Source organism: Molossus molossus, unplaced genomic scaffold (genome assembly GCF_014108415.1).
Source record: "Molossus molossus isolate mMolMol1 unplaced genomic scaffold, mMolMol1.p scaffold_m16_p_2, whole genome shotgun sequence".
NCBI lineage: Eukaryota > Metazoa > Chordata > Mammalia > Chiroptera > Molossidae > Molossus > Molossus molossus.
The window spans coordinates 31,772,078-31,791,456 of NW_023425355.1; the positions used below are offsets into that span (position 1 = coordinate 31,772,078).

At 36.1% G+C, this 19,379-nt stretch overlaps 1 protein-coding gene across 1 annotated transcript in view; it reads left to right on the forward strand.

The window, feature by feature from the left end:
• Nucleotides 1-19,379, forward strand: part of IL1RAPL2 (interleukin 1 receptor accessory protein like 2) — a 1,440,342-nt gene that overhangs the window by 617,320 nt on the left and 803,643 nt on the right. The window lies entirely within an intron of this gene.

Sequence of the window (19,379 nt, forward strand, 5' to 3'; positions counted from 1 at the left end):
TGCTATTTAGCCACCATGTGTTCCAATGTTTTTGCATGTTCTTGTTGTAATTGATTTCTAGTTTCATGCCATTGTGATATGAGAAGATGCTTGATATGATTTCAGTCTTCTTGAACTTGTAGAGACGTAGTTTGTGTCCTACCATGTGGTCTATCTTTGAGAATGTTTCATGTGCACTTGAGGAATGTGAATTTTCTAATTTTGGGGTGTAATTCTCTCTAGATATCTAATAAACCCATTTGGTCTAGCTTCATTTAGAGTCTCTGTTTTCTTGCTAATATTTTGTCTAGAGGATCTATCTAGTGATGTCAGTAGGGTGTTGAAATTTAGTGCTATGATTGTATTGCTGTTGATTTCTCCTTTGAAGTCCTCCAGAAGATTTTTAATATATTTTGCTGCTCCTATTTTGGGTGCATATATATTTATCAAGGTTATATCTTCCTGTTGGATAGATCCTTTTAATATTATGTAGTGGCCTTCTTTGTCTCTAGTTATGGCCTTCATTTGGAAATCTACTTTATCAGATATGAGTATTGCTACCTCAGCTTTTTTTTTTTTTCCTGTCCATTTGCTGGGAAGATTTTTTTCCATCCCTTTACTTTCAACCTATGTGAGTCTTTTGTTGTGAGGTGGGTCTCTTGTAAACAACTTATAGATGAATTATGCTTTCTTATCCTGTCAGCTACTCTGTGTCTTTTTATTGGAGCATTAAATTCATTTACATTTAAGGTGATTATTGATATGTTCATATTTATTGCCATTTTTTGTTTAGTGTGGTTACATTTTTCTTTCTATTTCTTCTACGAATTAGAGCAGTCACTTTAACATTTCTTGCATGGCTAGTTTGGTGCTAATGTATTCCCTTAGCCTTTCTTTTTTTTTTTTTTTTTTGTCTGGAAAGCTCTTATTTGACCTTCTATTTTGAATGATGGCCTTGCTGGGTAGAGTCGTCTTGGATTCAAATCCTTGTTTTTTATGACCTTGATTACCTCATGCTATTCCCTTCTGGCCTGTACTGTTTCTGTTGAGAAGTTAGCTGAGAGCCTTATGGGGGTTCCTTTGTAGGTTACCTGTCGGTTATCTCTTGCTGCCTTTAGGTTTCTCTCTTTGTCTTTAATTTTTGGCATTTTAATTACAATGTGTGTTGGTGTGGTCCTGTTTGGGTTCTTCTTACTTGGCACTCTCTGTGCTTCTTGAACTTGAATACCTCCTTCCTTCACCAAATTAGGGAAGCTTTCTGTCACTATTTCTTCAAATATATTCTCTAATCCTTGCCTATTTTCCTCCTATATGTGAATATTATTACGTTTCCAGTTGTCCCACAATTCTCTTATGCTGTCTTCCTGTTTTTTAATTTTTTTTCTTTTATTTTTCTTATTGGTTGATTTTTTTTCTACCCTGTCTCTAATGCACTGATCCGGTCCTCAGCTTCCTCTACTCTACTCTTTAGTTTTTTCAATGTGTTCTTCATTTCTGCTATGTCATTCTTCATTTCTTTTTGGTGGTTTTTAATGTCCAATTGGTTGATTTTCAATGTTTCTATATCTTTACTCATGGTGTGATGTGCTTACACATGCTGTTGAGCTTCCTTAAGATCATGGCTCTGAATTCTAGCGCTGTTAACTTGCTTAACTGCACCTCATTTATCTGATCTTTGGTAGATTTCTCTTGTTCTTTCATTTGGAATTTGTTTCTTTGTTTCACCATTGTGGCTATCTCAGTGGGTTTTGGAGCCTGCCAAACACTAGGATTGCTTAACAGTATAGAATTTATTTATAATTAATTATATTTATTAGTAAATTATTAAAATTGTGTTGCACTTACTATAACATTTGTAATAAATAATTATGTTGTACATATTATTAGGTAATAATACAATTTTGGTATTTATTATATTAAATAAATAATGATATATTCATTTTATTATGACAATGATAATAATGGATATTGTAAAGGTAGACTAATTAAATAATATAAGTAATAATATGAGTATAAACATCAATAATAACAATGGCTGCACAATTATCCCTAATTAACAAAAGGTAATTCATGGTACTAGCCTTCCTGTTGGTTTTGCCTGGTTACCTAATATTACATAATATTAATATAACTACAAATAACATTGTTATGGATATACTATAATTATGCCTCTGTTACTGTGGGGATGGACAATCAGTACCAGGACACAGTGACATATATGAATCCTCTAATGTTAACCTAAGTTCACATATTAATACTATAGATTCTCCTGTAAACATATTCATTTTTGAGAGGGTAAAGTTGAGGAGGCCAACATCCTGGACAGTGAAACTGACTATGGTGCTAATACACAAATGCAGGTTATATCCAGGAAGTACTCTGAACAGGGCCGTTTCCCTGGTAGTGAAGGCCGGGAAAACTCCACAGTGAGTGTTGCCCCCATGAACACCAGTCTTTGCCATGTCTGTGCTACATGTACCTAGCCTCCCTGTGCTGAACCTCACAGACACCCACTACCTCCCATCAATCAAGCCCCACAACATTTTCAGAGGCCAAGCCAATAACCCCTCAGCCCACAGCACCACTCTACTGGCACTTCCTGAATGCATTACCTTACAGTGGTCTCTGAGGAATGGTGCTCTATTGCATCAGTGGTTTGAAAATGTCCTCCTCCAGGCCATGCAGGCTGACCGGAACTCCCAGGTGCCCCATGTCTCCTATAACCACAAGGGGTCATGGGCGGTCACTGTGATGGGGCATAGGGAGCTTCCACTAGGGCAACAGAGGAAAAACTGATTCCCTCTTCCATTACAGTCCCTCTTCCACACCAACCTGGATGAGGTTGGGGTTCATGGTGCAGACCATGTGCACATTTCCAGTGAATGGAGTTCTGTGTGCTCATGGGATGGGGGAAGGAAGGAGAGTATTCAGAGTCTGGCATTGTGTCTAGAGATGAGGTGAGCCCACAGAGGTTGTCAAGCCACCCATCTCTTTGTTCCATAAGTCCTGAGAACAGTTAATTCCTTTCACCCCCAACTTATTTGAACACATAAGTGAAGAAGATTGCCAGACAGTGAGCCATAAAGGGACATATACTAGTCATAGGGCATAACCATTGCAAATGCCTGGAGCCTAGAAGAAGCTCTGCATGTACCAATTTTTGTTGACAAATATTTACCAACTAACACAGCAGTTCTCAAACTTATCTGGGTTTACCCTCTCTTTTTAGGGTAGTTATAAGTTTATATAATTAAAGTTTATTTAAATTTATGATATTTAAAAAGAAAAACCCAGACCTAGTCAAAGGAAGGAAAATAGCAAAGGTCAGAACAAAAATAAATGACATAGAAACTAAAAAAAAAAAAAAACAAAATTCAAAAGTCAATAAAACAAAAAGCTGGTTCTTTGAAAAGATAAACAAGATCATGGACCTATAGCCAGACTCACAAAGAAACAAAAAGAAAGAAACCAAATAAACAAAATCAGAAATGAAAGATGAGAAGTAACAACTGACACCACAGAAATACAAAGGATCATCAAAACATATTATGAACACTTATACGCCAACAAGTTGGACAGTCGAGAAAAAATGGAAAACTTTCTAGAAATACACAGCCTCCCAAAGCTGAACCAGGAAGAGAAAAAAAAAAAAATTGAACACACCAATAACAACTAAGGAAATTGAAGATGTGATCAAGAAACTCCCAGCAAACAAAATCCCAGGCCCGGATGGCTTTATGGGGGAGTTTTACCAAACACCTCAAAAAAGATCTAATACCCATTCTCCTCAAACTATTCCAAAAAATTGAAGAAGAAGGAACACTTCCAAACTCATTTTATGAGGCCAGAATAATTCTAATTCCAAAACCAAACAGAGATACTACAAAAAAGAAAACTACAGGCCAATATCCCTGATGAACACTGATGCCAAAATCCTTAACAAAATATTAGCAAATTGGATCCAGCAATACATCAAAAAAATTATTCATCATGACCAAGTGGGTTTCATCCCAGGCATGCAAGGATAGTACAATTTTCGCAAATCAATAAATGTGATATACCCTATAAACAAAAGATTAAAAACCATACAATCACATCAATAAATTCTGAAAAAGCATTCGACAAAATCCAGCACCCATTTCTGATAAAAATGCTCAGCAATGTGGGAATAGAGGAATCATATCTCAACATAATAAAGGCCATATATGAAAAACCTACAGCCAACATCATATTAAAAGGGCAAAAACTAAAAGCATTTCCCTTAAGAACAGGAACAAGACAGGGATGTCCACTTTCACCACTCTGATTTAACATAGTACTGAAAGTCTTAGCCACAGCAATTAAACATGAAGAAAAAACAAAGGGGATCCAAATTGGAAAGGAGGAAGTGAAACTGTCATTATTTGCAGATGTGATGATATTGTACATAGAAAACCCCAGAGACTCCTTGGAAAATCTACCAGACTTACTAAATGAATTTGGCAAAGTAGCAGGATAAAAAATTAACGTCAATAAATTGACAGCATTCATATACACCAATGATAAACTCACAGAAAGAGAAATTAAAAAAAAAAAAAAACAATCTCATTTACCATCACGGCAAAAAAATTAAGATACCTAGGAATAAACTTAACCAAAGAAGTAAAGGGCCTATTTGCAGAAAACGATGGGACTTTGAGAAAAGAAATAGAGGAAGATAAAAAAAGTGGAAGCATATACCTTGTTCATGGATTGGAAGAATTAACATCATTAAAATGTCCATACTACCCAAAGTATTCTATAGATTTAACACAATCCCTATCAAAATACCAATGACATACTTTACAGAACTAGAACAAACACTCCAAAAGATTATATAGAACCAAAAAAGACCTCGAATAGCCACAGCAATCTTGAAAAGAAGAACAGAGTTGGGGGGATCACATTATCAGATTTCAGGTTATACTACAAAGGCACTGTAATCAAAACAGCCAGTACTGGCACAAGAACAGGCATATAGATCAATGGAACAGAATAGAGAACCCAGAAATGGACCCAGGGCAATATGCTCAATTAATATTTGATAAAGGTGGCAAGAGCCTACAGTGGAGTCAAGACAGTATCTTCAATAAATGGTGTTGGAAAAATTGGACAGCTACCTGCAAAAAAAATGAAGCTTGAACACCAACTTACTCCATTCTTGAGAATAAACTCAAAATGGACAAAAGACTTAAATGTAACTCGTGAATTCATAAAAATTCTAGAAGAAAATATAGGCAACTATATGCCTATATATAGGCAGCTGAATGGTATGCTAATATTGCAAATAAAGAGGGAAATAAGGTATCAAAAGAAAAAGACTAAGCTCTAATCTGCACTTACTTTGTAGTATATATATCCTAGTTGATCCAGAATTTGACTTGAAATAAGGGCAGCCAAGTGCAGAGTAGAAGATGTGGGCCCTGCCCCAGGCTTATCACTTTAAGAGCCTTGCTATTTGATGAGTGATAATTTTGTCTCTGCTGTTAATCAGAATTATCCCTATAACAAAGAAGAACTTTTACAGTAGCAGAGGTCTCATCCTGAAATCTGTGTGGCAGCACACAACATGGAAAGAACTAACTTTGAGCAGAAAATACCTGTAGACTCTGAGGTTGCCCCCCCACCCTAGGGCTGTGTGTGTGAGAGGTGCAGGGTATTTGTGTTTGGGGTGTGTGCATGCCTGAAAGGACACTCTCTTAGACCTCAGTTGACTGGAACCCATCTCACAGGAGCATTCAGTAAATTGGCATTTATTCACTTTTATACTCCCCACTGTAAAGCAGACTTTTAATCACTACAATCATTTTTCTTCCCAGTACCTACTTCTGTATGCAAGTCTAAAAGTTGGAAGAAATAGTGGTTGCATCCAGACAGGGGTTTGAGGTGAGAATGGGACTGTATAAGGTAAACAGGACACTAACTGTAACTGTGATGATTTATTTCTTTAATAAAACAAAAGTACTGTAAGCAAATCAGAAAATAAGTTAACATTATTAAATTGAATGTTAAAATCATAAGAGTTTGTAATATTGTTCTTTTTATTTCTTTGTAATTTTGAAATTAATGAAAAAAAAAAAAAAAAAAAAAACAAAGATTGCTGGGGGAGATTTTCCAATATAGCAAAGACCTCACTAACCATTGAATAATCAGTTTTCATGGTGCTGGGTTAGAGTGTGTTTAGTTTAATGCCTCCACTACTTTTGGGAGTAGAAACTGATTTTCCCAAAGTTATATATCTTCTTAAGAAGGTAAGGGTGGAATGAGAACCCAGAATTTCTGATCTACATCTAGTTCTATTCCCACACCCTCTTCTTATATTGCCTTGGCATTGGGGTCTAGGTTGATGATCATGAGGGCCTGACAAATCTTCCTTAATCCAGAAACATTTCATTCTTATCACAATTCTCTACTAACTAAGGCGGAAATGTAGATTTGGACATTTAGAAAAGATTTTCAACAATCCAAAGGTTAACCTCCAGCTAATGTGAAAATTACTTAACCAAAGCAGTTCACTCCACTAGCACTTAATTGTGTTAGATCTCATGGGATGAGAATATATAAACCTATATTCAGTAAGACCCACTAAGTGTCTGGCCCAGGAGGTACTTGAGGAGAGATGAAAAAAAGAAAAAAAAAAAAAGAAAAGAAATTTGTAACCATCATTAATGTGCCAGTCAATATGATAGAAAAACTAGGATGCCACTCCTAAATTGACATATAGGTAAAGTAAGCTCAGTGCTAAGATTTGGTGTGGAAGTTGTGAGAAATGGAATAAGGGTAGAGACTGGAAAGTACTGAGTGGACAAGATCCCACAGCATAACTGCTTTTTAACAAAGCAGACTAGGGTAGGAGGTCAGCCTGTCAAGAACAGGGTTTTGCTCTTGGAGAGTGGTTGGAAGCCATTTTAATATGATAGAGACTGATTTGGAAAGGCTTGGGTGGTAGACTCAGTGATTTTGACTGACTTCCCATGGAATCCAGAGTTCTGGAGCAGGGATGCAGCAGAGTTCATTTTGTTATTTTTGTGTTTAGTGATGCTAGGTAATGGAAAGGTGGCAGTCATTTGTTATGGTGAACACATTTTGTGCATTGGGGCCTATCCTCTGACATTCCTGTCAGAGTTTTGCCATACCACTGATCTGCTGAGTAGCAGTAGGAGGAGAAATTTTAAGGTGTTTGACAAATATAAACAACTTGATTATTAGTGAATGTAGAAAACAAATACATTATTTCATTCCATAAAGATTTAATTAGGACCTATTATGTGCAATGTAGTGGGTCTTATCCTAGCAATGCATAGTAAAAGGAGATACCCATGTAACTGTGAAGGAGCTGTGTAGACAAATATATGGAGGCACAACAGGGGAAACAAATCACTTGGGGCAGTGAAGTAAGTTTAACAGAAGAAGTGGCATTTGAAGCTGGGTTTTAGAGGATGAATAGGATCTCAATAGATAGACGCAGAGGCAAAGGGCTTTCTAGTGGGAGGAACCAGATTATCAAGGGGAGAGAAGTGAATGGCATTTTCAGGGAATGGTGAGTCTTGACTGAAGTGTAGGATATGTGAAGAGTTGTGGCTGGGGGACAGAAAAAACAGATGGTCTGTCCTTTCAGGTGAGCCAGGTGAGCTAGGTTTGTATATCAGAGGCCACTGCAGGTTTTTTACAGTAAAAGAACCTTATCATATACTTTGGGGAGATCACTTTGGTAGCAGTTTGAAGAACAAATTGGAATGGAAAGGTTGGAAGATCATTTAGAGGGTATTGCAATAGCCCAAGCAAGATATGAAAAGGGTCTGGGCTTTCATATCTACGAGAATAGAGAGAAGAGAAGGAATTTGACTTTTTAGAAATTACAAGTTTTAATGTTTACTGGGAGGAGCAGGGGGAAGGCAGTAAGAAGGGAAAGATAAAATTCAGGGGTGACTTCTAAAATTGTTAGCTTGGATGACTATGCACCTGGGAGGCAGAGATTTGGCAGGGGAGATAAACTCATTGCCAAGCATCCTCGATTTGTGGGAGCAGTAGAAAGCCTGCTAGAGAGGTTGGCAGGCAGTACTGATATCCTGTCTCCCACAGGTACAGTTGCTGCTGCAGCCTTGGAACTAATGTCAGTGTATCTGAGAAGAGCTTCTGGCTAGTGGTTAATTCCCAAGTAGGCTTATCAGGCCTCAGGTAATCAGGAGTAGAGGATTTAGTTTTAATGCCTTACATGGTTTCACCTCTGCAACGTAACTGAGGCTCATTTGTCGGATAAAAATCAAAGGCATGAACTTGACAAAGCATAGCACAGATCCTATAATGAAAGGGAAGTGAATATGGTTGCCAGCCGATTATTAAGCTTAATAACTAGGTTGAAATGAGATGAAGGACTTCATTTAGGCAGAGCTTTCCCATTGATGAATAGTAGGGGGTAAAAGTGTGAAAGCAAAGCATATAATCCAATATGTAAAATTCATAGAAATACTTTTTAAAACCTGAAGCAATAATTATTCATTGTATTTATAGAGCTGAAGTGAGGGATATTATCTCTATTGATGGATACTGATGCACAGATGAAATTTTAAAAATCCAATTTTTTTCAACGACAGAACTTTATTTTTTAAAATGATGGAACATCTCTGTCCATATTTGCAAGCTGGGGGCAAAGAGGCAGGGGTCTGACAGCAGGGTTAAAGGCCACTCACTTCTTGGAGAATTTGACTTCTTGTGTTTGGGGCCTGCCCACTTGAGGCAGGCAGTCTTTACCATGATGGGTATAAATAAAAAGAAACTTGTCATTAAGTGTGTTTGAGGGAGAACTGAGAGAGAAGCAGAAAGCATTCAACTCCCGCATTTAAATATTAAGAACAAGGAGAATAACTTTTTATTCAATTAGTATAATACATAAATGCAAATATTAAGGTAAGTACATAATGCTATTTCTACAGATTTTACAGATTGGGTGATCATCCTAGATATTTAATTTTAAATAAATCAAGACAGGTCAGATAAAATGTATCCAAGGTTTACATCTGATCTTCATAGGTTAAAACTAGTACAAAATTATTAATAATTAATTACTCCATAAATACTGTATGTAGTTCATAGATAAGTAACTGACATACATTATTTGATGGTTGTTATTCCCAAAATGGTTATTGTTTGGGGTACAATATCACTCAGCTGGAAAGGTCTACTCTGCTGGACAGACATGTGCTCTCTGGAATACATATAATTTAGATAATACCAAGCAAATTTTAGTATTTTAATGGCTCATGAGCTGGAATGAGGATAGTAGGAGACAGTATATGGAACATATATTAATTAAGAACATAGGTTCTGCATTCTGTCTTACCTGGGTTGTGGTCTGAACTCTGCCACCACAATCTGAATGACCTGGAGCACATCACTTAAACTCTCTGAGCTTTATTTTTTCTCTTTAGTATAAGAGGAATAACAAGAGTTCCTACCTACCAGAGTTGACATAATAATTAAGTGAGAAAAATACATACAAAGCACCTAGCCCAGTGCTTTCTTGCTGTTCTTTACTAAGGGCTTGATGAACATCAATAACTGCTTTTGTTGCACCTTTCTGTGATGGGTCATGCACTTAGTGTGCATATAACTTGGTCACCCAGTATGAGCATACTTAACTTTTGGCTCCCTCTGCCATTCCCAATGGTGTATCCCTAGAAGTGTGCTGTGATTCCTCCCCAGCAACCAGTGGTTAGCAGATAGCAAATCCTCAATTTTAGAGATTAAGTAGGGAAAAAAAATTTAAGTGCTACAGAAAAATGTGGACAACCTGCCCTCTAGTGGTCATTAGATGAACTTCCCCCAACAATTTCCCTGTTGGCTGAAAAGCAAGAGAAAAATGAAAAAAAGTAAAGTAGGAGAGCTGGCCATATAAATGAATGGGATACAGTTGAGATAGTTGCAAAAAAAACCTGGTTTAACAAATGAATGTTTAAATCACAAGTAGGTAATAAAGTCGTACTGGATATACATCTCCAGGCAAAGGACTTAAGTTGTAATTATTGTCCCCAAGATATCTAGAACTTTATATATATATATATATTTAATCCTCACGTAAGGATATGTTTTTAATTGATTTTATAGAGAGAGAGACATCAATGTGAGAGAGAAATATTAATCAGTTGCCTCCTGTAAACTCCCCAACCAGGGATCAAACCTGCAAGCTAGGTGCATACCCTGAATGTGAATTGAACCAACAACCTTTTAGTATATGGAATGATGCTCCAACCAACTGAGCCACCCGGCTGGGGTTTCAACTTTTTATGGGCTAATTATCCACCATACTTAAAGGGGTTTTCAGTTTGAGGCAAAACTCCAAAATTGGCAATTTAAAAAAACAAAAAACAAAAAAACCTAAAACTGAAAAAAAAATTGGCAATTCTTTACATAGCTATACTGTATATTCTATTACCTCAATAAAAATTGTTATGTACATAGCCATCAGAGTTTATAATTTTACTGCACACAATACCTTTTTTTAATAAAATAATATTATAATCATTGTTGTTGATAACATATTATTCTCTTTTAGAAATTAAAAACTTTTCTCAGGTCTTTGTTTGCACAGCAGGTAGGTATGGTAGGATTGGCTCTCTCAGTTGTATCTAGGAGGAAGCAGAGGCTTATTTATAAAGAGGCTAAATAGGTTTGCTTTGATCACCCAGGGTACTTTCCAGGGAACTGCATTAGTTTTTACTCCTAGGAGCCTCATCTTGGAAAAATAAATTGCATGCACACTGGCATGTCCCTTTTTATGTTTCATACACTCCCTTTGTTTGAATCTTCATGCCAAATACTCTAAGCATACACTCGTTTTTCAGAATGGAATGAAAATGATTAAAATAGTGACCTGGGTTTTAAAGTAGCTTCCTTTGCTCCATTATAAATATTTTCGATAGCTCAGATATTAAAGCATTTCTGTCAACAAGACTAAACGGAGACTACAAACTGTGAGCTTTACCAAAAATAATCAAGGGAGTAGAGATGTTAATCCAAAGAAACACAATTGTTCTTTTAAATACTTAAATTGGTATTCATAAGACTCAAGAATGATCAGAGAATGGATAATTTAGAAATAGGATGTGTTTTTTAATGCAATGACAGGGATATTCATAATCATACCGAGTGACTGTGAAGCAGAGGATAGGCATGCACTCACACTTTTGATGGATTTGCTTTGTAGCAGGCTTCAATACAACTGCAGAATTTCACTGTTTTGTGGATAAAAGTGTTTTCCTTCCTGCAATGCCTCTATTTACACTTAGGGTTTGTTCAGTGAAAGCCAGTTATCAAATCAGGTGTAAGAGAAGACAATCTAATTGGAAACCACTTTTCTCAGGAGCCCTTTGGGATCCCACTAAAACAGGTGCCACTGCAGTTGTAAAGAGAATAGGGCTGGATTGTTCTCTGAAGTATAGACCTGTGTAGATAAGGTCAAGCTTGCTGGTTGGCTTCCACTATGGGCTACTCAGTTCCACTATGTCTCCAACCTGTCCACAGCCTGCACCCTTGCCAGTTACATCACAGATCTATTTATTCAGCTATTTGACAAATAAATATGGAGTGTCAACATGAAGGGGGCTCTGAAAGTGTGGCATGTTATTGAAAACTTCTCACTACAGAATTGTGACTTGCACTGGTGACTTCAGATGGCACCATCTTTGATTCCTGGAATGGCCCTTGGCCAACTGAGTTGCATGTGACCTTGATCTTCCTCTGCCTTTCTATGACACTCTCACACCTTTCAGTGCTTAAACTCAAGGTTTTAGTCACTTCATGCTGCCTTGCCATCAGATTTTCAAGGTCTTTTTCCTCAGTATGTCCTTCTTAGTTGGTTCACTAGTCCCAAATCTAAAAATAAATCCTATTTCATCCCCTCTAGCCCTACTATTGGCTTGTTTTCCTAAGAATGACAACTAAGTAAAAGCAAATCATACCTCTTTTTGGAATCTAGGAGTGATTCAGTGCTCTCTAGATGAAAGTTCAGTGTGGAAAAATATTTGGTGGCAGGTGGACTTTCATGGATCCCTGGTATCACATACTCTTTGTCTAATTTTGGGGGAAATTCTTCAGGTCTTTGGAGATACCTTATATTGTCACTTTGTATTGAGAATACTAAAGGGAAAGAATAAATGAGGTGATGTTTGGAAATTGTTTTCCCCATTATTATTTATCTTTTCTCTGCCTACTGACTATCTTATAACTAAATACTTCCTCTCTACTACCCAAATTGAGGGGACAGAAGAAAGGGGACCCCAGTCTATTAAATCAAAGACATTTTGCATAAAAGGAAATGAATTCTTGGTGAACCCTCAATTTCTGTATGACAAAGCTACTTGTAATAACAGTTAAATGTCTTCAACTCCTTTTGAGTATGATTGTTGTGTCTGAGAAGCATATTTTGATCACATATCTTCAATTCCAACTATACCTTGTCAGTAATGGTGCAAGTAACCTATTAACATTTTAAAGGTATGCATTTGTGCAAAATATCACTTAGGGGAAGTAATTAAGGGGATTTAAACAGCACAAGGAAGGACCATTCCAATATTTTTTTTATCAATTAAATAATTATTGCAGTTAAATCCACTTTGCCAAGTGGATTTATTGCAGAAACAGTTGCTATGTACCATAGGGTTAGGGAAAATAAAAACAAGCATATTAAAGAGTTTTAAAAATATTTATGCCCATGTTTTCTTTCTATTAATGAACATTTAAAATAAATATATGATGAAATATATACTACCTCCCAAGTGTGTTAATTCATTGGAACAGTAGCACAGATAATTCCTAAAAAAAAAAGGAATAATATATAATGCACTTAAAATAATAAAAAATAGCCCTGGCTGGTTTGGCTCAGCTGTTGGAGTGTTGGCCCGCGGACCAGAGAGTCCCGGGTTCAGTTCCCGCTAAGGGAACATACCTCAGTTGCAGTTTGTCCCCAGCCCTGGTTGGGGTCATGTGGGTGGCAACCACTGGATGTGTCTCTCTTCATCGATGTTTTTCTCTCTCTTCCCCTCGCTTTAAAAAAATAATTAAAAATAAATATTAAAATTGCATTTGATCCAGAGATGTTTCACCTGTATTTTGTCATGACCCAAAATGTTCAGCTCATGCAGGTTTCCCTCTCTCTTTTCTTTGACAGTTATGAGACAAATGTCAGGTAAATGACTGATATCAGAGAGTGAATAGAAAAGCTTCCAAGATATAGTCAGTGATCAGTACATTGTTAGTCCAATACAGTTGTACTTTCTTGACTTCAACAGTACATAATCCAAAGTGATGGATCTTGCACCCTCTGAATTCTCAAAAAAAGTTCAAATGGCTTTCAGCATAAATTTAGAGTTATGTATTTAATTGTTGATATATTTCTAATGACTGTTTCACATGTTGAAGGAAGATTTAGGGGAACTTATAATAAAAGCCCATATGCAGCAGACAGTGAAAATTTAAGTCAGAGAGGACTGGAAACCACAGAGTTTAAAAATTTTCTTGGGCCATAGACCCCTTTGAAGATCTAAGAAAGAGCTGTGGAACATCTGCCTAGAAAAGTATAACCATGGATCCAGGAAAGTAAGACTAGCCATTGGTGTTCAGCATGGTTCCTTCCATGCTCATCCAAACCCAGCAGAGGCAGTCACAATTTACAGAACATCAATACTCACAGGGAGATTTTAGCAGACTCCAAATTCTGCTGAGAGAGCCAAAATGGTGAAACAAAGAAACAAATCCCAAATAAAAGAACAAGGGAATTATACAGAAGAGGGGCTAAATGAAATGGAGATAAGCAAGATATCAGATGTGGAGTTCAGAGTAATGAGTATAAGGATGCTCAACAGCATGAGTAAAGATATAGAAACATTGAAAATCAACCAATTGGAAATGTAAAACAACCAAGTGGAAGTGAAGAATGACATACCAGAAATAATAAACACATTGGAAGGAATAAACAGCAGATTAGAGGAAGCCAAGGATCAGATCAGCAAATTAGAAGACATGATAGAAAAAAAATCAATCAGAAAACCAAAACAAACAAACAAACAAAAAATAGTTTAAAAATAGAAGTACAAACTATGTACATACTTTTAAAAAACCATTAAAGCCCGGCCAGCGTGGCTCAGTGGTTGAGCATCAACCCATGCACCAAGAGGCCGCCAGTTCGAATCCCGGTCAGGGCACATGCCGAGGTTGTGAGCCTGATCCCCAGTGAGGGGCAAGTAGGAAGTGGCTAATCGATGTTCTCTCTCACCAATGTTACTATTTCTCTCTCTCCTTTCCTCTCTAAAATCAATAAAGAAAAAATATTTAAAAATAACCATTAAATTGTATACTTAAAAACAACAAAAAAAACAGGAGTACAGTTTAAGAGAGAAAAACAAGGATCTGAATCCAATACTACTCTAACCAGAAAGGTTATCATTCAAAATAGAAGATGAAATAAAGAGATTCTCAGACAAAAACAAACAAAAAAAGACTAGGGTAATATATTAGTACCAAACCAACATTGCAGGAAATGCTAAATGACTGCTGTAATTAGCTGACAAAATAGAGAGAGAAACATAGGCATAATAAATAAAAATGCCAATAAAAGATACATATCAATAATAACCTTAAATGTAAATTAATTAAATACTCCAATCAAAAGACACAAAGTAACTAAATGGATAAGAAAGCATGCCTCATATATATGTTGTCCTCAGGAGACTTACCTCACAACAAAAAAAAAATCACACAGGTTGAAAGTGAAGAGATGAAAAAAAAAAAAATGTTCCAAGCAAATGGAAATGAAAAAAATAAAAAAAGATAGGGTTGCAATACTCATATCTAATAAAATAGACTTCAAAAGGAAGGCTGAAGGCCATAACAAGAGACAAAGAAGGCCGCTACATAATATTAAAAGGATCAATATAACAGGAGGATATTACCTTGGTAAACACATATGCACCCGATATAGGAGCAATAAAATATATTTTAAAACTTCTGGAGAACTTAAAGGGATAAATCAACAGCAATACAATCATAGCAGGGCACTTCAACACCCCACTGGCATCAATGGATAGATGATCTAGACAAAAGAATTAACAAGGAAAGAGAGACCCTAAATGACGCACTAGATCAAATGAATTTAATAGATATTTACAGAGAATTACACTCCAAAACTGCAGAAATAACATTCTTCTCAAGTGCACATGGGACATTCTCACAGACAGACCACATGTTAGGACACAAACTATGTCTCCACAAGTTCGAGAAGATTGAAATCATAGCAATCATCTTCTCAGTTCACAATGGTGTGAAACTTGAAATTAATTATAATAAAAAAACTAAAAAACATTCCAACACATGGAGGTTAAATAGCATGTTATTAAACAATGAATGGGTTACCAAGGAGATCAAGGAAAAAGTGAAAACTTCCTGGAAACTAATGAAAATGAACACACAGCAACACACAATCTATGGGACATAGCAAAAGCAGTCTTGAGACGGAAGTTCATAGCATTACAGGCCTACCTCAAGAAACAAAAACATTTTTCTAATAGACTATCTAACCCTACAACTTAAAGAACTAGAAAGTGAACAAAAAGAAAAACCCAGAGCAAGTAGAAAGAAATAATTAATAAAAGAGTGGAAATACATGACATAGAAACTGAAAAAACAACTCAAAAGATCAGTGATACCAAGAGCTGGCTCATTGAAAAAATAAACAAGATTGATGAACTTTTAGCCAGACTCAGCAAGAAACAAAGAGAGAGGACCCAAATAAACAATATAAAAAATGAAAGAGGAGAAGTAATAACTGACACCACAGAAATACAAAGGATTGTTAGAAAATACTATGGACAATTATACAATAACAATTGAGCAACCTAGCCAAAATGGACAAATTCCTAGAATCACATAGTCACCCAAAACTGAACTGGGAAGAGTCAGAAAACTTGAACAGTCCAATAACAATTGAGGTCATTGAAACTGTAATCAATAAACTTCCAGCAAACTAAAGCCTGTTTCCAGACAGCTTCACAGGGGAGTTTTACTGAGCATTCAAAGAAGAACTAACACCCATTCTCCTCAAACTATTCCAAAAAATTCAAGAGGAAGGAAGACTTCCAAGCTCTTTTTATGAGGCCATCATAATCCTAATTTCAAAATCAGCTAAAAACATTACAAAGAAAATAAATTACAGGCCAATATCCCTGATGAAGATAGATGCCAAAATTGTCAATAAAACAGTAGCAGATAGGCTCCAGCAATATATTAAAATATTATTCACTATGGCTAAGTGCATTTCAGCCCAGGGATGCAAGGCTGGTACAATATTCACAAATCAATAAATGTGATACACCACAAAAACAAAAGATAAAAATTATATTATTGTATCAATAAATTCTGAAAACGCATTTGACAAAATCCAGCACCCATTTCTGATAAAAATACTCAGCAAAATGGGAATAGAGCAATGATATCTCAACATAATAACAGGCCATATATGAAAAACCTACAGCCAACATCACACTCAATGGGCAAAAACTAAAGGTATTTCCCTTAAGAACAGGAACAAGACAGGGATGCCCACTTTCCCTACTCTTATGTAACATAATACTGGAAGTCTTAGCCACAGCATTTAGATGAGAAGAAAAAAATAAAAGGGATTCAAATTGGAAATGAAGAAGTGAAACTATCTGTATTTGCAGATGACATGATATTGTACATAGAAAACCCTAAAGACTACATAAAAAATCTAGAATTAATAAATGAATTTGACAAAGTAGCAGGGTACAAAATTAACATCCAGAAATCGATGGCATTTGTATACACTAATAAGGAACACTCAAAAAGGGAAACAAAAAATATCACCTCATTGACCATTGCAACAACAACAAAAAATAAGATACCTAGGAATAAACTTAACCAAGGAGGTAAAAGACCTGTTTTCAGAAAACTACAGGACATTGAAAAAATAGAGGAAGATATAAAAAAGTGGAAACATATATCATGTTCATAAACTGAGAGAATATCATTAAAATGTCCATATTACTCTAAGAAATGTACAGATTCATTGCAATCTCTGTTAAAGTACCAATGGCATATTTCACAGAACTAGAACAAATACTCCAAAAGTTTATATGGAACCATAAAAGACCCCAAATAGCCACCGAAATCTTGAAAAAGAAGACCAAAGTGGGAGGGATCACAATATCAGATATGAAGTTATACTGCAAAACCATTGTAATCAAAACAACCGGGTACTGACACAAGAATAGGCATATGGATCAATAGAACAGAGCAGAGAACCCAGAAGTCAACTCAAGACATTATGCACAATTAATATTCGACAAAGGAAGCAAGAGCATACAATGGAGAAAAGACAGTCTCTTTAATGAATGATGATGAGAAAATTGGACAGCTACTGGAAAAAAAAAAAATGGACCACCAAATTATACCATACACAAGAATAAACTCAAAACAAATAAAATACTCAAATGTAACTCATGAAAACATAAAAATTCTAGAACAAAATGTAGGCATATAAATCTCAGACATCACACATAGCAGAATTTGTATCGATACATCGCCTAAGGCAAGAGAAACAATGAAAGAAATTAATAAACGGGACTATATCAAACTAGAAAGCTTCTGCATGGCAAAAGAAACCAACATCAAAATGAAAAGAGAATCCACTCTCTGGGAGAACATATTCTCCAATGATACATTGGATAAGGGGTTACTATCCAAAATATATTGAATACTCATACAACTCAACAAAACAGAGGACAAACAATCCAATTAAAAATGGGCAGAGGTTCTGAATAAACATTTCTCCAAACAGGATATACAAAAGTTCAAGAGACATATGAAAATATTTACACCTCCAATCATCAGAGAGATGTAAATTAAAATGACTATGAAATATTACCTCACACCTGCCAGAATGGCTGCCGCCAACAAATTCTTAAACAGCAAGTGTTGGCAAGGATGTGGAGAAAAGGGTACCCTAGCACACTGCTGGTGGGAATTGAGACTGGTATAGTCTCTATGGAGAGCACTATGGTGTTTCCTCACAAAATTAAACATAGAAAAGCATAACCATGCACATAACAACAACTTTTTCCAACAACCTTGAAATCTATCAAGGCACCCTCCCCCCAGGTGTCTTTGAACTCCTGGTAAAAACCCTTCTTTTATATAAAACAAAATTCTGAGGTAAGATAGTTATACTTAAGCATTGCATTTAGCTCTGAGGTTGCTGTCAAATGAAGTTAAAAGAGAAACATATTGGGTTATAGAGCTCTCAAAATCTAAAAAAGGATACAGATCAGTTAATAAATTATAAGCAAACAATTTTTTAAATGGCAGTGTTTATACAGTTTATGTAAACATTATTTTATAAAGCACAATCAAGTAATATTAAGGGATGTTGCATAATTTGGTGAAACCCATTGAAAATAAGCAATTAGAAGTAGAATATCTATGCTATTCTGACTAGATATTAAATTGGCTACAGTGTATTATTTCCAACCTTTCTGGAAAAGAGGGAATGTACTGTATATGTCTTTCTTTAATGGTAGATTTACCCACCTAAAATTGATTAAAACTGAGATTAATATAATGTATTCTCATGAGCACATACCAGCTGAGCAGCAAGGGAGGCCTAAGGGTATAAAAAATTGAACTTTGATTTAATATATGCTATTAATAGGTCATACTAAGGAAAACTGACATGTAGAGAACAGCAAATAATTACTTTAGGTGTCCACTGCTTCCAACCCAGGCATTTACTTTCTCAAAGGCAGATAAATAACATAATGGTTCTTGTCAGTTATAGGCAGCGGCAGTGTATAGCAGGGATTAAAAACACAGTCTCTGCAATCAGAGACTATTTATCCACCATTTATTATCTGTGAGACTTTGGGCAAAGTAACTGAACTCTAAATTTTCTCATCTATAAAATAAGAATAGTAAAAGTGTCAGTCTCAGCTGTTCCTAGGCTAGACAGGGACCCTGTGGAAGTATTTGTTTTGTGGGGCTCCTCTCTATGTGATAAATTCAAGTCAATTAAAATCAACACATCAGTGTCATTCTAACAATTCAATCTCACACTCTGCTGACATTGGGTCCTAGCCATGGGGCCCCAGGCAAACCCCGTAGGCCTGAGTGCTGGAGCTCCTTGAAGGATCTTGTCAACCCCAAACTGAAAGTTACCATACAGGATTGGAAATATCCCAAAGGCATAGGGCTTGAACAGGACTTCTGCTTTCCCAGGTCTAAGGAAGACACTGGTCTGTCTCATGGAAGCACTGGGAAGATTAAATGAGATGATCTGTGTAAAGCACTTAACATAGTGTCTGCCTCATAGTATGTCC